The 26,157-nt window shown below is 36.5% G+C and overlaps 1 protein-coding gene across 3 annotated transcripts in view; it reads right to left on the reverse strand.

Moving 5' to 3' along the window:
* GRIK2 (glutamate ionotropic receptor kainate type subunit 2) overlaps positions 1-26,157 on the reverse strand; it is a 405,316-nt gene that overhangs the window by 339,007 nt on the left and 40,152 nt on the right. The window lies entirely within an intron of this gene.

The raw sequence follows: 26,157 nt of genomic DNA on the forward strand, positions 1-26,157 counted from the left end.
AAAGTAATGTAAACTCAGAATACCATTCTCAGGTTTTAGAGATGGATTTTAAATTTAGGTTGCATTTAACCAACATATAAACAGTCTATAAAGCTCTTATTATTAAACAGTGCACTGAATAATTTATCTGTCATGGACATTATGATATTTTAGAACTAACTATATTGCTAAAATGGAGATGGTGGTTATTCCTCTTCCTCATTTCAATTGCTGCAGTAAATTTGAAAGAAATGAGAGGAAGTTAGCAGCAAGGAAAGATATAAAACTGCCCTACTGAAACACAGGGCCTAAAAGCCAGCACTGTTGATTTCCCTGGTGTGAAACTAACAAGTCAACTGAGATGGACTTCTACTACAGATCACAAATAATTGCAAGATATAAAATATTTTTAGATCAAAACTGTAGGGTTTTGTTTTGGGGTTGTTTTATTAACTACAGCTGTGGCTGGGCTTCATTGGACACTGTCATATTCTTATTTTTTTAGAACCCTTTTTTCATTTACTCTAAAGCCTTATTCAACCACTCTGGAAATATGAAGAAACTATTAAAGTTGAGAAAAGTGCAATTTAATCTGTTTTAAAGTCCCTTTGCAGAGCAACAACAACATAGAAAATTTAATGCAAATAAGACTCCTTAAAATTTTCACTTATCTGCCAAAGAAGAAGGATTAGAAAGTATAGTCACATTCCATTTCTTAAGGTGAATGCCTTGACCTACCTGAAATAAGGTTTTCTTTCAAGGAACAGGCTTATTTAATGTCTCATTATATGCTATGTTAACCCTATTTTTTGTTAATTAAACATATATCTGTTAACTTTCAGAAAATCATTCCACTTAATAGTGAAATATTTACTAATATTAATATTTCTTTTTAAGTATTTTACATCAAGGACAGAAATTGAGGTCACAAAGAGTAGTGCCACACTTGAAGGTGCATTCTTAAGCTTCCATTTTAATTAGTTTCAGAAGAATACTCTGCTTTTCTAAATTCTAGAGTGCTCTAAAAAAATAGAAAAATTTTCAAGATAATATGTTTACATTTATGACTATTTTCTTTAGCATCATCTCTTTAGCACTAAATGTATAACCCATGCCTGATTCTTAACTTGTGGCATTCAAGTTTAAAGTCTGTTTTACTTCCAGCACAGTGGCGTTGAAGAGCTGATCATTATTGTGATTCAGACCTGTTTAGAAGAATTATACAGATTAAGAACTGCCTTCAAGAGTTCATCATATTTCCTTAGAATATGGTATTAAATTTATACTAGAATTTTCTACTATGTTATTTCACGCAAAATTGGAGAGAGAGAAAGATACCATAACTGCATATGTGCCCGTTTAAATAACATGATTTTGACAGGAACAGGTAAATATGTGAATGTTAGAGACAAACAGAGAGTAGTGCATCTTCCTGTCAAGTGAGGTCATGAATTTCAAAGTTATAGAAAAGAAAAAATAGATACATGTTCCATTTAAGCCTAGTGGCTATGAAAGCAGATCTCTGATAGTAAAAATATTGGTCAGAAATCACTGAGGCTTGATCTCTTTAAACTATTACTGCTTTCTAGATCCCTGTCAGAAATGCATAAGCATGGCTCATATAGGCATTTCCAAATATCAGATCCATAAATGGGTGTACTAACATTAAAGTAATAAATCATTGAGTACTTTTCCAGCAAATAAAAACATCCACTGATTTACAGTAAGTCTCATGGAAGACATACTCCCATTACAAGACAAATAATATATTCCTTTGGGTTTTGCTTGAAGGGTGCAGGATTCTGAACTCATTCTATGAGCTGAGAAGGAAGAAAGTAGCAGGACAAAGAACCCACAGGACAGGTACTTGCTTCAGGGAAGTCTGTCTCTTAATATTTTTAACGACTGTGAAGTGTAGGGAGCAGGATCTTAGCTATGGAAAGAATTCCGGGTTTAAATGGACTTCAGAAGGAAAATCACTGTGAAGAAAATATATTGTTAAAGTAATTTTAACAGACTGTATGGCCAGAAAACTGTAGGTCAAAGCTGAGCTGTAAGCAGAAATGTGTAAATATGGTCACCATAACTGCATATTCTCCACTTACATGGATACATTTTCTCTGTAATAGATTACTGTCTCCTTTATATCTCTTGGGTTTTACTGTATCTCTTTTAAGAAACTGAGAAACAGACATAGCTTTTGTTTTAATTAGAAGAGCTAGTATAATGCAAATTAGAAGACAGTTGTACTTCTAAAAATTAACTATATGAAATTGATTCTTTCTTATTTTCTAAATCAGTCCCTTTCTTGTTTTCTCTGCTCATTTAACTGGGGAAAAAAAATAAAAATCTGCTAGCCTCACACAGACCTAAAAAGGAAAATATTCAAGATGATACTCAGCGACTACACTTACATAAAAGTATTGCAGACAGTAGAGCTGTGTTACTGAGGTCACCAAGGATACAACTGAAAGCTTAATTTGACATTCACAACTTTTTTCACTGATAACAGCACAAGGGAAAAACAGCTTCTCAGACCTTAAATTGGACAGGTAGGATTAGTAGTTAATATATTTATTTATAAAATTAATGGGTTTTGTTGCAGAAGTGAAAGGCACTAAATATAGAACCATGCAATTTTTATTTTTTTTTTCCCTATATAGCAGAAGCACAAACAGTGCTGTGCAAATGTTAATATTGCTTTTGGGGGGGGATGAAACTTTGCTCTAGTTTACTTTGTGGGGTATGTGTGTGGGGCTTAGGGATGATGGGCTGAAAAGGGCTTACATTTAATAGCTTTACCCATACTCTTGAGTAACACATTGTAGTTTCCTCTTAAATGCACAACCAGGCAGCTCAAGCAAGCCCATTTCTTCCCTAAATGGAAATTGGTTCGAGCTGTAATTTTTTTATTTGTTTATGAGAGAAGAATTTGTTATTTTGAAGTGTTGCTGAACTTGAGCTAAACTGGAATGACTTCAGCCACAGCTGAACAAAATTAAACAATATACTAGTTCATCCCCTAGCACATAACACTGTCATTCAGATATGACTGTGGCCACCCTTGGCACAGTTGGAAGAAATGTGAATAGGAGCAGAGATTAAATTCAATCTGCAGTCTGCTAGTGAATTCACGCTAAACTGAGGAAGGATTTCATTGCATTGTAGGAGCGTGCTTTGTTGTTTCTGTGAGCAACAGGATTGTATGTCCCCAAGCTAGTGGTTGTTGCTGACTATACCATATGCACAAGGCAGGTAAAAAGTTTTATTTACCTTGCTTTCTTAGGGCATGATTCTGGGCTTCACTATTAGTCCATTCTGCTGACAAATTTTGCTAGGCTGATATCTAGATACTCATAAAAATTTAGCCCACATTAACTGCTGCTGTTACTGAAGGAGGTTCAATATATTTTCCATGGGTGACTGGAATGTCAGTCTAATAGCTTCTAAAGTGTCACAAAATTCTTCTAAGTAAGTGGGAAATGAAAAAATTGCTCATAATATAAATACACATATTTGTGTGTATAACTTTTTAATTGCCAAGGCTTGTTTTTTCACTGTTTTATTACATTGATATGCCATAATATAATTGCTTTTATTTAGGTGTCTCTTATTAAGAAATAACTTTCTATGGTAGTTTCATACCATATCATTCCTTTCTGTCTTCAGAGCAAGGGTCAGGATTCTTCCTATATGGTGTATTGCTTGACACAGATCAGTTTATCTACATTTTATGGTGCTGCAGTATACCTATACTGCTATAGAAAAAGCTAAAGTACAGGATATCTGAAAATTCCATCTGCCCTTTTTGCATGCAACCTGTCACTAGGTACATGATATTGCCACAGGAACAGACTGCAGTATGTGATTAATTTCATACCTGAGACAGCTATATGCTAGGTGAAGAATGCAGAGTCAGAGTTAATGAAAGAGCAGTATAGATCCATGCTAAACTTTTTTAACCAAGTCTTCCACAAAGTTAAAGGTCCTCTCCTAAAAATGAAGGAATCTGGAAATGGCTTTTAAAATATGACAAAGGAAAATGAATGTATGTTCTTTATAGTCTCTGCTGGGATTTTTATTCCCCATACAATTAAAGGAGGAAGAGAACAGTATGAGAATAGAACCTCAACACCTATAAAAGCATTTCAGAAAAGAAAGAAAAAGGACAAGGAGAAAAATGTTGCAAGGTTAAGAAGCACTGTTTAAAAGTCAAGACCACAGGTGACAAAAGAGACTAGTTAGTAATGAAAAGATTAAAAAGAATGACTGAAACACGCTTGCTTGAAGACTGATCACTTTTAATACATGCTGGTATAAGGCAGTTATATTTTTATTGATTTGTTTTCATTTGGCAGAATTGGTACTAAAGCAGTAAACTCTTTACATAAGAAAAAAAAAAAAAAACAACACAAAAAAACGAACAACCAAAATCCCACAACCACCTAAAACTAAAGCATGAGGTCACCTGGAATGTTTGCTGAATATAGAGCTGGAGCAAAGTTGGCTTTACAGCAGTTGCAACGCTAAAGCCATCAATAATTGGCTACTCACATTTGAGATAAAGGGCAACTTATGCTTACAACCACCCGATCCAAAAACTGCTGTGAGAGCTAAGAAAACATCCAGCTCATAAACCTAGCTGTATAATTTTTTGGAAATGGCTAGAGGTCAGCACTGAAATTCTGAGTAGAGCCAAAACCACTAGTGACTGAAGGAAGTAATTTAAGAATGGTGTCAATTCTCATTGGTCAAATACTAAATCACTCTGTATTTTTGAGTTCACGTTAGGGTACATGATATCACCAAACACAAACCTAGAATTTTGTTACAAGTGGTGTGGAAACAATCTGTCACAACTTTCATCTTTCCATAATACATTTCTGCCACTATTATAAGTAAATTTCAACCTTTCTGTTATCTCCAGGCTGCTAATCATCAGCCTGACTGTCCTCAGGTTTGTGATTTTGGGGCTTTGAGAAAGTAAAAAACAGTCGATTATTATTTTGGGTGGGTTTTTTTATTTTTAATTCCTGGATTACTTGATTTTCCCAAGCATGAGAAGATGATATTTTAAAAAATCAATATATAACAAATTATTGCAGAACAAGTGCTTAAATATACTTATGTGGTATATTCAATTCAAACAACCTTATCACAACCAGAGAGTTTGTAAACTAAGGAGGTTTAAAAATGTAATAAATTGTAAATTTTATTTTCTTGTTCTGAAAGACTACAGAACCTTGAGTATAATTTTGAAAAGCAGATGTGAGAGAGCTCTTCAACTCCTTAGAGATGCACTTGTATTTTTCAATCTCCTTTATTAAAGTACGCACACTTTGGTCATGAAAAGGCCATATTCAGTGATTCATTCAACAGTCATTAATCACATTAATTATGTGTTTTGTTTAGTTAGTACATGCACTCTGAATAAATAAGTGTGAATGTTCTTTGTAACTCATGAAAGTTGTAGGTTTCTTTGTAATCTATTCCGGGAGAAAAATGCCATGATGTGTAGCTATATAGATACAGTTTAGTTTGCTATAATTAAAAGGGTTTTAATTTGTAAAAGACCATTTTACCAAAATATTTCAGTACGTACTTGTGCAATCAGATAGTTTAAAATAACTGATAAAATCAAATCTGGTATGAGTGTTGAATCACTGAACTTAGGTATGAATTTGACCTGAACGTGATCTATTGCCTTCATGCTTAGGGAAATGTTTGCAAATGAGTACTATATATAGCCAGATATTCCCAAATGTGAACAAAGCTGAAAATAGAGTACTCCATGAAACACACATAACACTGTAAGAGAAAAGTATACATCCACGAATCTGAAAATCTGATATCTTAACATTATCTTGTGGTCTGATAAGTGTCAGAATCAATTAAGATTTCTCCTATTAAGTTCCTTCTGAAAGTGTTTAAAAAGGAAAGACACTCTCTTTTGACTGCTGCTCATTTGAAATTGGCATTTTCATGTGGCAGATGGTGACCTTATCCCTGTGCTTTAGCAAAAATGATTTTTATTAAGCCTAAACAAGTGTGAACAGTGCTAATTTCCTGCAGCAGGCAGGATTTCAACGAGAGCATATAATGATTGGAAGAGTCCTGCCTCACCATATGGAAAAATGTGCATTATGCCAACACAGTAGATTTTAACAAGGAAGGCCCTTAAATTTATATATGACTTTCCATTTTATCAATAGTCATGAAGAGCATATGTATTTTAAGATTTTTAGGAGCTGCTGAGAGCTGTTTGCAGTTAGTTCATATCCTAAAAGCTAAACACATAGTAATAGAAGACACAGGAAAGACTGCATGCATTCTAAATTGTAGTTAAAAAATTATCAGATTAAGAGAACAACTGCTGTTTTCTATCAAGGCACAAAGACTGAATCCTTTGCTAGTTAGGAGCACATTACTTTCAATAAAGACTATGTAAAAGTGCAGACATCATCTTGAAAGTGTAGCTGTGATATCTACTCTGGAAAGTTATTGGTAAATTTGATATTATGGATAACGATCTTATTGCTGTCTCTAACTATCCAAGAAGGAAGTACAGAGGTTTCTTGCAGGTGCGTAGTGACAGGACAAGAAGCAATAGATGTGAGTACCAAAAGGAGGCCTAGAAAAAAACTGCAGATGGACCTTTTACAAGGCAATTTAGTGGCAGGAGAAGGTGAAGGGCTTTAAGCTGAAAGAGGGTAGAATTAAATTAAACATTAGGTATAAATTATTCACTGTGACGATGGTGAGACACTGGAACAGGTTGTTGAGAAATGTTGTGGATACCCCATCCCTGGCAGTATTTCAAGGACATGTTGAATGGGACTTTGAGCAACCTGAAAGGTGTCCTGCCCATGGCAGGGAGTTTGGAACTGGATGATCTTTAAGGTCCCTTCCAACCCAAACCATTCTATGATTCTCTAGAATCATAGAAGCATAGAATTCTTCATAGAAGCATAGAATGATTCTGTGAAGATGTAGCAAATGAAATTCTGAGTAGATCCTGATTAAAAAAGAAGGAAAAAAAAAAAGTGTTCCTTTTTTCACAAGCCCTGGAACAGGTTTCCCAGAGAGGATCTGAAATACCTGGAGATATTCAAAACTCAAATGGACAAGGCCCCAGTCCACCTGCTCAGAGCTGGCCCTGCACTGAGATGGAGATTGGTGAAAATGACTTTCAGAGATCCCTTCCAATCTAAATTGTCCTGTGCATCTCTAAGGGTAGGCAGTGTCTTTCAAACATCATTAGTCTAGAAGCACCTTGATTTCCACGAAACAACAAATTTCACTCTAGGGTTTCTGACAAATCAAATTGGAACACCAGTGAACCAATGCTAAGGAAGAATAGCAACCATTAATGTTACGAAGGTCTTTTGAAGGTCTTCTGAAAGCTTTTTTAATGATACTGTCCAGGACTTCTTTAATATCTTAGAATATATGATGGAAATGTAAATAGGATATCTAAAAATTAGACATCCTAACAGTAATTAATTGAGTCTCTTAAAAAAAAAGCAAAAAATTTTCTTTACTTAACTAAATTTCAAAAACTTTAAACTATCATTGTAAAGCAAATGGTGCAAGCAAATCAGTGTTTCCTATCCACTGACTGTAAAAAACGTGAGCTTCTTAAAGAGGAAAGCTAATACATATTTCTCTCTTAATATGATAGAAAGAACAGAAGGAATAAAAGTCAGACTAGAAGCCTAAACCCTTTTGCCCATCTGCGTTACAATCAAATAGATTGCCAGTGTTATTTTCAGCTCATCAGTAGTTTGTGAGAGAAAAAGATATTATAAATGTACTAATGTTTATTTTTGTAACTCCATTATGGCAATGACCTCTAGCTCGGACCCAGGCATCTACTGTTTGATAAAGAAGTCAAGAGCACTCTTGAGGGCACTGAAGAAACTCTCAGGCTGGATAGAAAACTAAAAGTCGCCATCTGACTTTAAAATGTCAGTGAAGATGTAATGGACATTTCTTCAGGGAAAACAAAGAAAGCAGCATAAGAGAAAAATAGAGAGCAAAGGGGCTGTTCCCCCTACATTATAGTTATTTTTATTTTGATATACCACAACAGCCACATTATTTAGGGACAGAAACGTTTCCTCTTTGAGTGAAAAATCTACTGCGGTAGTACATCAGTTTCACTGCTGTCATGCCTAAGTACCTGATTACGCAGAGCGGCCCTGCAGAGAAGGACTTGGGGCTGCTGGTCGATGAGAAAATGAACATGGGCTGGCAGTGTGTGCTCGCAGCCCAGAAAGCCAACCGTATCCTGGGCTGCATCAAAAAGAGCGTGACCAGCAGGTCGAAGGAGGTGATCCTGCCCCTCTACTCTGCTCTTGTGAAACCTCACCTGGAGTATTGTGTGCAGTTCTGGTGTCCTCAACATAAAAAGGACATGGAACTGCTGGAACAAGTCCAGAGGAGGGCCACGAGGATGATCAGGGGACTGGAGCACCTCCCGTATGAAGACAGGCTGAGGAAGTTTGGGCTGTTGAGCCTGGAGAAGAGAAGGCTGCGTGGAGACCTCATAGCAGTGTTCCAGTACCTGAAGGGGACCTATAGGGATGCTGTGGAGGGACTCTTTGTCAAGGACTGTAGTGACAGGACAAGGGGTAATGGGCTAAAACTTAAACAGGGGAAGATTAGATTGGATATAAGGAGGAAATTCTTTCCTGTTAGGGTGGTGAGGCACTGGAATCGGTTGCCCAGGGGGGTTGTGAATGCTCCATCCCTGGCAGTGTTCAAGGCCAGGTTGGAAGAGCCTTAGGTGACATGGTTTGGTGTGAGGTGTCCCTGCCTATGGCAGGGGGGTTGGAACTAGATGATCTTGATGTCCTTTCCAACCCTAACTATTCTATGATTCTATTCTATGATTACAGATGCCTCAATGAAAAAAAATGTTTAGTGAGACCTTGTAGTGCAATGTGTCTCACCTGACATTCATCTCTTACTTCTTTCAAGGGAAAGCTTGCATGATAGTTTGTCATATTTTTATTTATTTGTGATTTGCATTTCATTCAGAAGTTTCAGAAGTTTGAATGTTGTCTGAATATTCCTGGATATTGGGAAATAAAACTTTCAACTTTTTCTTCGAAAAGAGACACACCTGCTATATGTGGTGAGTGAAAAAAAGTAGGAAATGTTTCTATGGTCATTCTACCACCTTGCCACACTACAGAGGATAAGACTTCTTGTAGTAGTCAGCTACTTCCCTTCTCTGGTCATTCTCCAGTTTATACTGAAGCTAGTCCTATCCTCCTGAGACTTCTTTTCCAAGGTGTAAATGTCAGACTCCAGCTTATCTCAGACCTTTTCTGCCTGCTTTTACCAGTCTTATGCCTGTTGTGCAATTTGGCTTTTCATTGTATAAAAATACAAATCCTTCTTCTCCATCTCATCTGAAATAGATGTAATTTTATTTTAAAGAGGGCAGCTGAAAGAACATTACTGAGAGTAAAAGAGGCAGGATTTTCTTGCTTACAGAAGTCGGTATTTCTGCCAAAGTCAACCCTTCTCCTATGAGTTTGCACCTTTGGCATGAGGACAGAATATATTTATTCTGTGAAAAACTGCATTTATTAGTCATCGGTGATCTCAGAAAAACTCAATGATGTCTGAAAAGAGTAGCATTTGGGGAGATAGCAGGTACTAAAAAAAAATATTCGCACTGTAGATTTGGGCAAGGATATTCCCACTGTAGATCTGGACTTTTTTTTTTTTTTTTTTTCAAAAAGAACTTTCTCTTGCTAATCAAGTTTATATACATTTTAATGGAAATGATAAAAGCAACACCCTATGATAATTTAAGATTCCTGTTCAAAAGCATCAGAACATGAGATGCATGCAAAAAAGAAGGGTCAAAATAAAGCAGCATCAAAATATTACCTGTGCTCCCCCAGTGTGAAACTTCACAAAACCTTAAAAATAAGCAAAAATACTATTTGTTTAGTTAGTGGTTTGATATTTTGGGTTTGGTTTTATGTGCAATGCAACATCAAGCTTCAGACTGATGTTTTTCAGGGTATAAACTTGCATGATGAAAGATGGGAATGTCAGCAGTACACAGGAAAAAAGCAAACACTGAAAGACACCCGTGTAAGGGCTTTTTTCAGCAGTAACCAAGTAAATAAATATGAATAACTGCAAGAGAGAAAATAAAAAGCTTGACCCCTAAAAGACAATTTTAAAAATGTTGCTTGCAGTTAAGAAAAACATAAGAGAGACAAAAGAAAATACGATTGAATTATAAAATATTAATTAAATCAATTTCTCAACCAAAATATTAGTATTTCATATTTTTCATATTTTAAGTGCTAGAATTCTTTATAGCTCCAATGAGATCCTTAAGCATTTTTTTTCTTAGAATTTCTTTGCTTTTAGAGGAAATCACTCGTTGTGAGAAGTCTTCCAAGTTTGCTTAACTGTGGAGATTGAAGTAATTTAGTCTTTCAAAGTAGTATTGTATCTCTTGGTTACAATACTTCTAGCTTAAACACGTTATCTTTCATATGCTTTGTTATCAATCATTAGAAATATTGAAGGCTGATAAAGCTTCATTTTCAAAAGTCTTTTTCCTTCTTAGCACCTCAGAGAAAATCTTCCATTACAGAGCAGTGTAAAAGTCACTCCTTTTAGTTGTCTAAAAAGAACCAACAGGCCGCATAACAAATCAGTTAACTGTTTTTGCATGCTGAAATATAAGAGGCTGTGTTCATAATCAGCAGGACTACCTGCTAAATTGTATATGACCTGGCAACTGCTCAGTTTTTCTAGTAAAAACTGAAAAGACAGGGGCTATGTAAGTAATTGTTAATCAGTGCGTAGTTTTAAAATTTTAGGGTTTTTTTAAGAAACCAGTACCTTTTCTTAGATCATCTTTAAGCAACCATCTTACTGCTACATCATTATGGTACAGAATCCTCAAAAATTGAGATCACCAGAGAAAAAAACCTTTGACCACTGGTGATATGTTGCCTTTTTATCTCAGTGTACAGTTTCAACTATTAACCACAAAATAAAAAGCTTAAATCTTCCTTTAAATGTTCATGCAGAAGTTTGCATATATTATTCCAAGTAATACCATGGTGCTGTTATACTTAAACTATTATTAAGAACACAAGAGATAAAGAGAATTTACATTATAGCTTTGTGGAATATTGACCATGGCCATCTGTCAGGTGCCCACCCAGCCACTCTCATTCCCCTTCCTCAACAGGGCAGGGGGAGAATACAAGATGCAAAACTTCATGGGTCAAGATGAAGGTAAGGAGATAATTTACCAATTAACATCATGGACAAAACAGACTCAAATAGGGGAAATAATGTATTTCCAATTAAAATAGAGTTACATGGTGAGAAACCAAGACAAATTAAAATGACATCTTCTCCGTACACATCCTCCTTCCCAGGCTCAGCTTCACTCCTTCTTTTCCAACTCTTCTTCTTCTAGCCCACACCCCAAGCACTGCACAAGAATGGGCAACGGAGGATTGTGGTCAGTACGTAGTACCTCTACTCTGCAGTTCACTCTGCCTCATGTTTCGGTGAGCATTGGTCCTCTCAGCAGGCTGTGGTCCATCAGAATAAACCTGCTCCTGTGTGGCCTCCACAGGCCACAGCTCCTTCAGGAAGCATCACCCATTTTTGGCATGGTCCTTTCCATGGACTGCAGAGAATATTTGCTCCACAGAAATCCTCCCCATGGGCTGCAAGGACATCTCTGCTCCAGCATCTGGAACAACTTCTGTCTTCCTTCTTTGTTGCTGGTGTCATCAGAGTTAAGTAGACACCACTGACTTTGCACATGGGTTTGACTGTGTCCTGTGGTGGGTCTGTTGCAGAACTTCACAGAGGACACCCCTGCGCATCCCCCAGCTGCCAGCACCTTGCCGCAGGTTTGAACATGAGTTTCAAAACACCAGTCTTGTTTTGTTGATTTACAGAACAAAGCTGAGTTAGCTGTTGATCATCAAACAAAAATAGGTACGGTTCAATGTAAGATTAAAGGGCAAGAAAAGAATTACACTGACAGGAAGTCAAAACTAGTTTTTGGAGAAAATTACTTCGCTGTAGCTTATCTTTTGACATTTCTATTGCATTACCCAGCTGCATTACTTTCCTCTATACTGACCCTCTGTAAGGAAGAAAGACAACTATTACTTTGTGTCCCAATAAAGCTTGCAAGAGAGGTTATATACAGATATGTTCTTTTAGTTCATCTTTCTTCTATTCTAGATTCCCTAATATATAAACAAAAGCATATTCTGACAAGTGTCCCTTATGCATGAGAAAACAAGAATAAAAATCATAACATTCCCTGCTACCAGCTGTCCTTCAGTGTCAAAATTTGATGAGAAACAATGAGGGAAAATGGAATGTAACCCTGTTCCTTTCAAAAGATCAGTCACTCAGTTCTCAATATGAATAAGGAAAGAAGGAAAGGTCATAAACTGAAATTCAGCTGCCTGCACCTTCACAGGTGTCTTGACTTCATCTTCCCTTAATTTTTTATACCACTGTCATCCATATATTTTAGCATATTTATTTACATTATTGTCAATAATCACAAAATCTCTATATATTTAAAACTTCAGAAGCTTTGCTTACACAGCAGAAAATAGGTTGATTGGAATTCAGTAACTTAATGACTTAAAAAAAAATAATCTTTACCAGTCATTCAGTCAAAGATTCAAGGAAGCTTCCTCTTTAGGTGGGATTCTTATAGACTCTGAATGAGATTATCAATTTCTTAAGATCTCTATCTGGCACACTTGAGTAAAAATACAGGCAAGACCTCTGCATTCCTAGTATAGTCTTTATGTACATTGCCATGGTGGCACTGGTACTCTTCAGCAGCTTGTCTGAAAACAAAGAAGTTCCAGAATGAAAGAATGAGTTAATGAGACAGAATGATGCTGGAAAGGCTTTGAAAGTAAGCTAAGCAAGTCTTGGTACCATTAAAACAGTTCATTAACAGCAAAAATGTTGTCTTAGGGAGTCTGTCTGAAATATTTTCTTAGGGTAACCCTTACATAGGTCAAAGACCTAAAGACTGTTTTAAGCAAACAGTGCTATGTAAATACTCCAACAATTAGACAGACACATCTTCAGGTAACCGTAAGAAAAGCCAAAATAGCATGTTAGGGAGGGAAGCTAAAGGTAAAGCAATTGATTAATTTAATGGTCCAAGGAGTGGCATCTACAGGGTTGGGGTTTTTTTGCCTTTGTAAGGCAAAGTGAAATAGTTGAATATATTACATAGGTATTTTTTTGCAGTTTGGTGATTGATCACCAAACTTGCTTTCCTGAAACCGAAGGACCAAAGTGTTTTTCTCTGAAGCTAAGCTGATAAATATTATGTCTAACATACCTAAGGGCACAAAAGGTCCTTTAAAAATGTCACTAGAACAAAGTGTATACTTGGAACTAATAACAGCAAGGAGAGGTTGAGCTGGTTTAGAAGTGCAAGAACTGTAAAAACAACCCACAGAAACCTTCCATGTTACTTCATCTGTAGATGACAAACTAGGTTTTCAAATGCTACAAAATTTGGCATGAGATTTTTTTGCTTTGCCTCTTCATACAGTATTTAAAAAAAAAAATGAGAGACCTAGTGAATACAAAGGAAGAAACCATGTTAATATAAAATTGGGTAAGTCAGGATCAATAACAGGAGACAGTTTCACAGCAACAGGAAATAAATAGGAGAGGCCTTTATTAGACATCAAATTCTGATCTTTAACAAGATGGAAAAAATAGGCAGCTAATCAGTTTTATGAAACAACAAGTAAAAATTGCCTGGATATTGTCTGCATAAATATGTCCAGACCAGGCCACTTGTAGATAGTCTCAACATTGTGTCAGACTTTTTTGCATCATTCATCATAATGAAAAGCTAACATTCAACTTAAAGTGGAAATGAATATGATTTTTAACTATTTAAGTGCTAAAGTATAATATATTTTAAACTTTATCTTTCTTTAAAATCAGAGGTCTGTAACTCTGAAAAGGGATTGTAGAACAAATTGTATAGTATTTTTAAATCATTATGATGAATGACTGCCAATCAACTAGTTATAATCACATATCGTGCTTTTTAAAAAGAAACCCAAAATAAAAATCTGCCCTCATTCATACTCTGAAGTATGTAATTTTTTTAAACCTGTAACTTCATGAATTTTTAATGGATGTACTGCCTTTTGTATCTGGAATGTATAAGACCTGAGTTATACAAAGCAAAATAGAAAGACATGACATAAAATATATATTCTATTAACAATACATATTGTGTGTATGTGGGTTGCCTTCCATGGTTCTCTCTACAAATAACCTTTTAGTTCTCTTCAGGGCATACTTTCAGTTTAGGAAAGCTAAAATTTGCCTGTTAAGATCAGGTAGTGAATATTTAAGTGCAAACAAATACCTTTGGAGGTTTTTAAAATTAACATAACAAACAGCCAACGCTTACTATATTTGGTTTTAAGCCATGGTCTCTTTCTGCATACGAGACAGGAAAAATTCAATTTTGAGAGGATAAATCCTCAACAGTATTAAAATCTCCAAAGAAAAATATCTTCCCAATGGGAAGAAAGTCAGAGAAAAATAACCACTGTTATCTTCAGTTTAATAAAGTGAAAGGTACAAAAAGTAATCCACAAATATTCACCATTTTTGCCCCCCAAAGGAGTCTATTGCAATTTATTAAACACTAAGGAGCTAAAACTATTTTAAAGTATCACAACCGAAAAGGGATACTGTTGGGGTTTTACAATTTTAATTACCAGAAGATTATTAAGATGAGGCAAAAGGAAAAGTTTTTAAAATATGCCACTGAGCTACAGGACTATCACAAGGAGAAAGGAATTGTCTGACCTTTATAATTTTTATTTTCAATATTTTCAGCAATTTCAATACCAAAAATACCAAACAAAAAAAAAAACACCAAAAAAAAAAAAAACTTTCTGCATAGTTCCTTAGCACTGAGTCAAGTTAGTTTTGCTGGGCAACATATTCACACTCTGTGCAAATAATGTAAGCTTTTGGCTGAGATGTAATTCATATTCTCAAAAATATTTTGTAAGACTTGAAATGATTAAGTGATCTTACTCTTTATAACGTGTAGCACCAAGAAGATAAAAAAGCATCTTTATGTGATGTTTGTCACCTCTGCATATGGAAGAGAATGAACTTCAATGAATATTACTGAAATCAAGATTTATTGCCAGCCTTGCCACTTTCTGACAGTCACCCTGGTTGTGGCAGTATCAACACAAGGAGTAACTTGCGACCAAGTATGTACAAAGGTCCTGATGTTCAAATTCAAGCTTCACATCAGGATGACTTCACATCCACAGATTTTGCAAGGAGGCTAGGAGGGGAAAAAACATACACTAATGAGCAGAAATTTCAGGGAGATGTTCTGATAGAGTATCTGTAGCATCAAGAACAAGTCCATAAGTGAATGCCATCTATGACAATAAATGAAAGGTTATCACAGACTTCTGTTTGTTACTTATTTCAGTAAACCATATTTCAATAGAGCCTTTCCAGTCTCTATGGGTCAATCCTTTTTTCCTATAGGACTTCTCTCCCCAATTCTCAATTTCTGTCTGACCATGCAGGAAATCAAACTAAGAATGCTATTCAATTTTGCAGGTCTCCAAGTCTGCAACTTTCATTTTATTGACATATTTACACCCTTTATATGCCTTTCTATGTTATGTTTCCTTTCAGCAAAGGAAAAACTTACATCCAGAAATAAAATCAAATATCTTGATTCTCCTTTCCCTTAGCTGTCTATTATTATCTTATCACTATCCATCCATCAGCAGCCATTGCAAGTTATGTCTCTATACCTCTTTCATCTGGCTATTTTAGCATTTACCATAGGAATAGTTTTTGGCTCACCCAGTGATATGTTGGCTTTAAACCGATGTGACTAGCATAGTATGTATACAGTCTGGTATTCATTATTTGTATTTATGAACATCCTTACAAAACACCTGTCACGAATTAGTAAATTCATGATATTCACAAGATGCTATCTGCAGTTATTGAACTCAGATTATTTTTCCTAAATTTGTAATGAAAAAATTCAAGCTGATTTAGGAAGTTTCGCAGTATTATAAAACTTGTTTTGCTGGTCTACAGAAACTAATAAACACATGAGCATTCATTCTATATGTGTTGCAGACCAAGTTGGTCTGATTAATGTTACTTCCAACCATCAAACTATCAACACAAGGTACAAAGCTGTGGAAAAAATCACACCTCACTTTTCAAAGGATGTGTACCCATATAAGATAAAATTCTAATAACTGTTGGTAAACTTTCTTAATGGGAAATAATATCATTACTTTCTTGTTAAATTGGATTCCTGCTTTTATGATATTTATTGTCTCCCATGCTTATAAATCAATCACTCCGACCTAAAGACTAATTTTCCTCATTGTTTAATTATTAGCTAATAGGAAAACTCTATAGGATTACTTTGTGTATAGAAGAAATTGAAATGGATGCCAAATAGATACCCACATATTTTAGCAAGATCAATTACAAAATGTCAGTAACTTCTATAATAGAAGATAAAACTGTCATTCTGTAGAACAAAAAGCTCTTTAAAGAATTAAGTAAAATCCTCACAGTTCATACGACTTCAAAAGGCAATGAGACACTTAATAAATTCCTTCTGAAATCACTACCAAGAAATATTGATTCCTTTGTCTTTGAGTGATACACATGGTATATGATGATTTCTGTGGGATAGTTAACAGAAGTATACCACCACACTATCAATTCCTCATTTTATATTTTGCAGTGCCTACTGTACCTGTTTCTTACTTAAGGATGTAGAAATATGAAGATGTTTCCTTAATAGCTTTCATTCATTTTCTCATTAACTTAAATATACATATAGTACTTTTAATCAATATCTACATTTAGAACAGTAATCCTTACTCTTTACAATCATTAAATTTATATTTAAAGCAAGCGAAAAATTCTGGAATGCAATTTTTCTGTAAAGTGGAATATATTTCAGCTATTTTATGTTAAGGAAAATCAGAAGGAAGTACAGTTCCTTAAAGACGGTTTCAAGGTTCTGGCTATATTCTCATGCTATATGCAAGGTAACACAAAATGAAGCAATAGGAAGAACAATATCTACTAAGTTTATACACCAGATGCTTTATAAGTCTCTTTCATAATAGAATCAAGTTTACAAATTAAAAGGAAGTTCAAAGCACAGCGGAGGCGGGGGGGAGGAAGGAAGAAAGGTATAGAGTGCATTTTTAGGACCAAGTGTTTAATAAAATAAAAAGGAATATATGTTTTAATAACAAAACAGACAAGAGAAAAAGGAATCCACAGCTACTTAAGTGATTACAGCACTGCATTGCCAGGCCAGGGGCACTGTTGCATTTGTATCAAAAGCATTCAAGTGCTCACTGTTTTTTTGGACCAGGTTTACCAGCTATGTCACTTTCTCCCCTTTACATCCAACCACTGTAATGTTGTAGCTATCCTCAAGTCAACTCATTGCACACAAGAAATTCATTGCAGTCCAAAATTTATTTTCATATCAGCAAGACTAGATTATGTATTTGAAAATGGCTCTGCCTGTTTAGCTTTTTTAATTTTGCTTAGTTTAGTAAGGGCTGATTCTCACCTAGGTGGTCCAAGTGGTAAATTTTCATTGATCCCTCTAAATTAAAATTAGGGCTCCCATTTCCCTAATATCTGCTAAACCACAGATCTGTGCATGTCTTGAGTCATCTGGATTTACTGTTCATGGAGCATGCAGCAGTTGGAAGCATCCAAAGGGCTGTTTGTCTGGCTATGTGGAAATCTCTGACAGGTGTCCAACGCCCTCAAATTCTGACAAGACAAGATTTCAGAAAAGTGTAGCTGGTGAAAAATGAACATATGGTGCACCTCAAAGAAAATAAGTAAATTCCAGGGAACTGATTGTGTTACTCTGTACTGATGCACAAACTCATGATTTCAATGAAATAAAAATTTAATTTGATCAGCACTTTGTCAAGGTATACTATATACCTTCAGGATTGATTTAGTGATTTTTTTGAAATCCATTATGTTTCATTTTATTGTAACTATTTGAGAGGAGATACAAGCACTTTCAACTAGTTTATGAGACAAAGTTCAAGCCTGTAGCAAACACATTTTATTGGTTACAACATGGAACCCACAGATTGGGTTTAGCAGTGCACTGAAAGATTAATACAGGTAATTCAAACAGCTGTGAGGATTCAGGCCTTGAATGAAATCCTCATGAAGGTATAACAAAATACCCATGTGTGACCTGAGGCTAAAAGTATCATCATTTCATATACAAAGAAGAGAGTAAGAGAAGAACTCAAGTGCAAGGAAGGAATGTAAATGAATCTACTGCAAATGCTGAAATTCTAGTCTTCCTTACACCTTGAAATCAGTATTAAAAGAAGTGGAATTACATGAAACATGCCATGGGCAGATTTGGCAAGGCAAGTTTTGTCTCATTCAAGTTGCATAGAGATTAGGTATTTAAGGCAATTAAAAAAAAAAACACACTAAGCCCACTGAAATTTTATTTGCGTGTCTAATTTCCCATATTACCATGAAGCTCTAGTGACTGATTTCATAAAAACATAATATTTTGATCAACACATCTGAGAATCAGTTATTTCTCCTGATGCATTAGAAGGGTTAGGGGCCTCTTTAAAAACTGAAATAAGATCTCACATCTCGAATGGATGTAAGAGAGAGACATCTATCAGAGACATGAACATTGCTAAGAAACTGTTTTCCACAGTGGATTTCAGATCCAGGATTCAAATCAGAATTCAACTTGCAGAAACTTCAACTCCAGATTGATACCTGTCATGATATTATACGTAAATAAATAACAATTACTACAACTTGTACCATTTTAGCCAGAATACCACACAGTGCAGAATTGCACTAATATATATAAAGTAATAAAAATATGATAAAGTAATAAAAAAAATAAAGTAATAAAGTTATTGTTTTCTTTAGACTAAAAAGTTTATGAAATAAATAGAATGGTACTAGCATCAAATACTGAAGAATCAGGAAGCAGTGATAGTAACATTCTGAAAAAAAAAAAAAAAAAGAAGCAGCACTAGGACTAGACAGAAATTAAAAAATGGGTGCATATTAAGATATGTATAGGAGGCATTGGATATTAGGCTAAAGTACTGAGAAACGTAATTGACTGAGAAGTCAGTTTACTAAACTTGTGTCTACCTAATTTAAATAAATAGATTTTCTGATGGAGTACTAATATATTTTTTAAAAAAATAAAGTGAATTTAAAATACATTTTGTTTGCAGAATGGAGTCAGCTGGTTAAGCAGGAAACATACCACCCAAGACTTACAGTGTATACTTGCCACTGTATCTTTTTTTAAAAATCTACATTATTCATAATACGCCAGGTTGACTGCATCTTGTAACAGTTTCTTCTTAATTCCTGAATAATGTATGTGAAGTATTGTAGCTGTCTTAATTAATCAAGAAAAATCCCCTGTGGAATGCCTAATTCAAAGCAAGAGACATTCCTATTCCAATATCTCACTACAACCAAGTTAAACATCTCTTTTTCTATCTTGACATCATACTGTGCTTGTAAAGTGAGTATACCATGTTAAGAACAGGCCTGAACATTCAGGGGGGTGGGGGGCACATTTAAGGACGCAGACAACACAGGTTGCAGGCCGAAAAATTATTACAAATTACAGGACTAAATGCAGAAAACATTTTTTCCCCACCACACTCCTACAGAGATATTATATGACTGCAGAAAGCAGACCAGAGTGCTGGAAATTCCAGCAGACTCTTATAAACTTTCAACAGCTCACTGCTGGTTTATGGTAACATACAGAAACATAAAGATACATTAAAAAAAAAAAAAAAAAAGGAAATACAGCTGCGTCTACATCAGTGTATTAAATTACTCCACCTGTTTTCATTGAGGGTGTCCAAGGGTGGAACACTCACTCCACTGGATCAATACAGCAAGGCTCCAAGAGCATTTAAGTCACATATATCTGATTTGTGACCAGCTTGAGGTACACTTGGACTCACTTGGTTTACCAGTCATATAATATACTCAGCAAAGACTCTTGAGAATTTGACCAGCCCTCAGTGCATCTTGCATCATAAACATCTAATAAAGTCACTTTGTTGTCTTCTGCAAAGGACCAGCATAACTCTTTCTATCACTAACGGCTAGAAAAAAAAAAGTGTGTCAAGCACAGGAAAGAGGGGCTGGGATTTAAACTAAGCCAAGATAATCAGTCTCCCTTGCTCCTCACCAGACTTTTCAGCACTCTTCACTCATTGTCCTGCCACCTTCTGGGCCCAACTCAGCATACTGTGGGAAAGCTAGTCAAGAAAGAGTTTGAAGCTTCCAGGGGTCTCAAGCAGAAGTTCTACAAAAAGAAATGTCTTTGTCGTACTAGAAAAGTCATTGGTTTATCCTGAGACTAATACCTTCTACCCTTACACAGTCGAGAAGCCACAAATCCACACTCTCCTTCCAGAACAGTTTTCAAATCAAGACAGAAAAACTGTCTGCTAGCAAGAACATGCAGCATGGATCACCTTGTGAACACACTAACAGATGAGATGCTTCCCCCTCCGTGCAGTAGTAACAGATTTGGCAGATGTTTGTAGAACAATCCTCACCATTTTCCTCTAACAGAATAATAAAGATACCCTCACACAGGAGAAAAATAATACTGGACAAGCAATAACTGCTGTATTTTACCAGTACTCATATAACAAAGCTCACTTCAAGTTTTCAATTGCAATTATGAAGAACTTGAGAAATTATGAAATTCCACCTTCACGTGCCTTCCGTCTACCTCTACCTTCTGTCTGCTTCTGCCTGCTAGTCTCCTAGGCTAATGCATCTGCCCTCCAGAAGACCACACAAAAATAAAACAGAGCACATCTTAGAGCTACAACCTTCTCAGGAAATATTGCTTGCTCTTTCACATTCTTATTTGTTTAACTCTGTTCTGCAGCAAATATAATGCTTCACATGTGATTGCTGTGTCTGAAGTTCCAAATGCAGTAAAATGTTGTGAATGCTGCAAAAATCAGAGGCTGTGTTCTGTCTCTTCCTAAGAGGAGTGAGGTCTTGCTGGTGTTTAGACAGTGGCTTTTACCAATTCAACATCCTCCATCAGGAAACACATTACCAAAGAAATTCTTTTCCTGTTCTTTTTCCTTTTCTTGTAGGGACTATGGTAGCCTTCCACAACATTTGTGATCACCTTTGTTTCATTACCATATAAAAAATACTTTATATAGATTAGATATGCATTCCTAGTGTTATCATTCATATGACAATCATCCTTCTCCTAGAATGTTCTCTTGAAAATGTAATGGAGGTCTGTCATGATTTTGACAGGGATAAAAACATTTTACTTCCTAAATATCTGTGAACTTGTTTGCTGCCCTGTCTCAACTCATGTTCTTCTCAAAAAGCAAAGTAAAAGAGAAAACTGAGAAGAGATCTCTGTCAACCATATAACAATTATATTTTAGTAAGGGACATCAACTGAGAAAGCCTTTTAAAGGCTTAGCTGGCCACAAGCAAGATTATGTTCTTATACATTTATTTTGTTTTAGAATCTAACGAGCAGATGGAAGTTGACTTTCTTTGTTTAGAATTAAAAATAGTCTATATTTTGGAAGAAAAAAAAAAAGGCAACAAAACCCCATAAATCAGGTGCATTTTCTAGGATAAAGTAGACAGGATTTTCTACTTGTCCTCAATTCTTAGGAGCAAAAATGGAAACAAATTAGAACAGAATTCTCAAAATAATGAAGAACTACAAATTGTAATTTCCCCTTCTATTCTGGCTTGGGGTTTCTTGGCTGTTTTCCTTTTTTCCAGATACCTCTTATTGCATAGATACAGGATATAGAATCATAGAATCAGAATAGTTAGAGTTGGAAAGGACATCAAGATCATCTAGTTCCAACACCCCTGCCATGGGCAGGGACACCTCACACTAAACCATGTCACCCAAGGCTTCGTCCAACCCACCCTTGAACACTGCCAGGGATGAAGCATTCACAGCTTCCCTGGGCAACCCATTCCAGTGCCTCACCACCCTAACAGGAAAGAACTTCCTCCTTATATCCAATCTAAACTTCCCCTGTTTAAGTTTTAACCCATTACCCCTTGTCCTATCACTACAGTCCCTAATGAAGAGACCCTCCCCAGCATCCCTATAGGCCCCCTTCAGATACTGGAAGGCTGCTATGAGGTCTCCATGCAGCCTTCTCTTCTCCAGGCTCAACAGCCCCAACTTTCTCAGCCTGTCTTCATATGGGAGGTGCTCCAGTCCCCTGATCACCCTCGTGGCCCTCCTCCGGACTTGTTCCAACAGTTCCATGTCCTTTTTACATTGAGGACACCAGAACTCCACACAGTACTCCAGGTGAGGTCTCACAAGAGCAGAATAGAGGGGCAGGATCACCTCCTTCGACCTGCTGGTCACACTCTTTTTGATGCAGCCCAGGATACGGTTGGCTTTCTGGGCTGTGAGCGCACACTGCCAGCTCATGTTCATTTTCTCATCAACCAGCACCCCCAAGTCCCTCTCCACAGGGCTGCTCTGAATCTTTTCTCTGCCCAATCTGTAGCTGTGCCTGGGATTGCTCCCACCCAGGTGTAGGACCTTGCACTTGGCATGGTTGAACTTCATAAGGTTGGCATCAGCCCACCTCACAAGCGCGTCAAGGTCCCTCTGGATGGCATTCCTTCCCTCCAGCATATCCACTGAACTACACAGCTTGGTGTCATTGCCAGACTTGCTGAGGGCACACTCAATTCCACTGCCTATGTCACCAACAAAGATGTTGAACAAGACTGGTCCCAACACCAGTCCCTGAGGGATACCACTCGTTGCTGGTCTCTGGCTGGATATTGAGCCATTGACAACAACTCTGAAAGACTTTTTACAGTTCTACCAAAAAAAGTGGTTTGAGAGTACTCAAGATTCTAAAGTGCAAAATGGAGAAAGTGTTTGTTTACTTATTATTTGATTTTTTAGAGATAATTTTAAAGTTCCAGAGCTTTTTAGCTCTCTGACACCTAAGTATGAAGTGCTCTTATAGTATCCATAATGACAAAACCATTAGTATAATTAAAATACATATTAACACATTAATATTCAGGCCACAGAAGAATTCTGATCTGTGAATATGTGATATGTTTCACTTATCACATTTCTAAAAATAAATATTTATGAATTAAACTTTGGTAATAAAAAAATCCACTGACTCTAAACTCTTATCATTCTCCTTATTGTTTTTTTCTTCACCACCCATCTGTCTTCACAGGTCACAGAGCAGCTGTACAGCAGATTTCCCCTGTGGCCTTGAAAGACTCAGGCAAGAAAGGGTAATCCCAGTCTGCCCAGTTCTTCTCTGTTCATTATGCATTGTGACTATTTGAATCTTGCACTGAAAATGTGTGTACTGAAAATGTTTTTCCCTCTTAACTAGTTATTTTTAAAACCTTGCTCTCAAGGTGACTTTTTGATTGGAAAGTCCTTGATCAGTGTAAGTGCTACTTAGCAACAACAAAACATCAGTGTGTTATCAGCATTATTCTCAGACTCAGGTCAAAACACAGCACTGTACAAGCTACTTAGAAGAAAAAAAAATAACTATTACAACTGAAACCAGGACACACTTGTGCCTTCTTCCTGAGTGGAAGGATGTGTCATCAACAAATTGACATTCTTCTGGTATAGTCTGAAGGGCCATCCCAAATCATAGGCATGATGGTCAAAATGCTGTGGTTGATGTTCACACCTCTCGTTTCTTAACTGCATTTTTTCTTCAACGTTAAAATACCCTGTCATCTAGAAAACTGGTAACATTTTCAGAAATTGTATGAAAATTATTCAGAAATTAATCAGAAACTATATTTCTACTTTCAATAGCAATTTTCAATTTTGAATAGAAATATTAGTCTTCTCTATCACCCAGATTTTTCATACAAGTTAATAGAAAGTGGGGGTTCTGCATTATCTAAGTGTATTCTCTAAACAGAGTTAAAATACAGTCAAAAATACAGTTTCACTGAACAATTGGAGCGGGCAAAGAAAAGGAAATAAGAGATTTTCTGTCTTTTTTGGTTTGTTTTGCCTTTTTTTTTAATTTGTGTCTTCTTGTTGCTTCAAATTGCATAATAATTATGTCAATATAGTTAATTCCAGATCCTTAAAAAAGGTATTTCTGGTTTTCTTTTAAATCTCAGAGAACAAGAATTCTCCCAGTGATTTAAAATGGGATTATTTGCCTAGGTCCTGAGTCTCCACTGATTTGCACCTACAATTTGTTAACCATATTCTCTCTTTTGCAGTTGCTCTTCTTTTACCTGTTCCTACTTACCATACTGAAGAAAACATGAATTTTGTGTGAATAAGAGCATGGGACTGGACCATTAAACAGGAACTTTCCTCTTATGTATCAGATACCAGTCAAATATGTTTGCGAATAAAAATGTCAATTTGTTTCATGCAAGTGGTATCCTTCAAATCAGCATCTTTATAAGCTTACAATACTACTTCATGCTAAGTAGTGCAGTACATTTATACTCTTCTCTTGCTAGACTTCTCAACAGAGATGCAGTACATACCTTTATTTACACATGGCTTGGGTTTCAATGTCTGATTATGGCAAAGTCTTGTCCTGACTTCAGCAGTAGCAGCCATTTTTCTCCTTCTTAGTAGCTGGTGCAGTGCTGTTTTTTTTACTTTCAGCCTGGGAACAGCGCTGATAACACCAATGTTTTTCTGCTGTTCAGTAATGTCTAGTCTAAGTTCTTTCTGAGCCTCATGCTCCGCCAGGGAGGAGGGGAAGCTGGGAGGACGCAGAGACAGGACACCTGATCCAAACCAACCAAAGAGGTATTCCATACCACAGCACATCAGGCCAACTATATAAACTGGGGGCAGTTACCCAGAAGGGTTAGATCACTGCTCGGTCAGGCTGGGTATCAGTCGGCGGGTGGCAAGCGATTGTATTCTTCTCCCTTGTTATTTCCCTTATCATTATTATTATTGGGTTTGTGTTATACCTTGGTTACTAAACTGTTCTTATCTCAGCCAGTGGGAGTTACATTCTTTCAATTCTCCTCCCCATCCCTCCAGAAGCAGCGGGAGGAAATGGGGGGAGTGAGCAAACAGCTGCTTGGTTTCTGAATGACAGGCTGGGCTTAAACCACAACAAGTCTATTAACATGGTCTCAGAAAGACATAAAACAAGTCTGACAAAAAAAAAAAAAAAGGGAAAAAGAAAAAAACAACAAAACCACCAAACAAAAAAGTCCCTATAGACAAACCCAAGTCCCAAAGTCATTATTTCAAGGGATCTATGCAACCACTGTTTATAATAGCTGCCTGCTGGAGGAAAAATACAGTGTTTTATATTCTTTTTCAATTTTCAGATTTTGCTCCAACATATAAAATAAACTAACCTAGAAAACATTTCATTCTGGTCAAAAAATTGAATAACAGAGAAAAATGCACACTTTCTATATTTTAGGTTATTACATATGTGTACATATAAACTAGAGCTCTACTGCAGATATCATTATATATTCAATTTTCTTTATTTTTAAAACTGCGTATTAACTCTGACAGCAGTTTCAAGTGATACTTCAGCACTGTAAAGATTTACCTGAGTCGGAGCAATCCCAGGCATGGCTACAGATTGGGCAAAGAAGAGATTCAGAGCAGTCCTGCAGAGAAGGACTTGGGGCTGCTGGTCGATGAGAAAATGAACATGGGCTGGCAGTGTGCGCTCGCAGCCCAGGAAGCCAACCGTATCCTGGGCTGCATCAAAAGGAGTGTGACCAGCAGGTCAAAAGAGGTGATCCTGCCCCTCTACTCCGCTCTTGTGAAACCTCACCTGGAGTATTGTGTGCAGTTCTGGTGTCCTCAGCATAAAAAGGACATGGAACTTTTGGAGCAAGTCCGGAGGAGGGCCACGAGGGTGATCAGGGGACTGGAGCACCTCCCATATGAAGATAGGCTGAGAAAGTTGGGGCTGTTGAGCCTGGAGAAGAGAAGGCTGCATGGAGACCTCATAGCAGCCTTCCAGTATCTGA

This window comes from Lathamus discolor, chromosome 5, assembly GCF_037157495.1.
Source record: "Lathamus discolor isolate bLatDis1 chromosome 5, bLatDis1.hap1, whole genome shotgun sequence".
NCBI classification, from domain to species: Eukaryota; Metazoa; Chordata; class Aves; order Psittaciformes; family Psittacidae; genus Lathamus; species Lathamus discolor.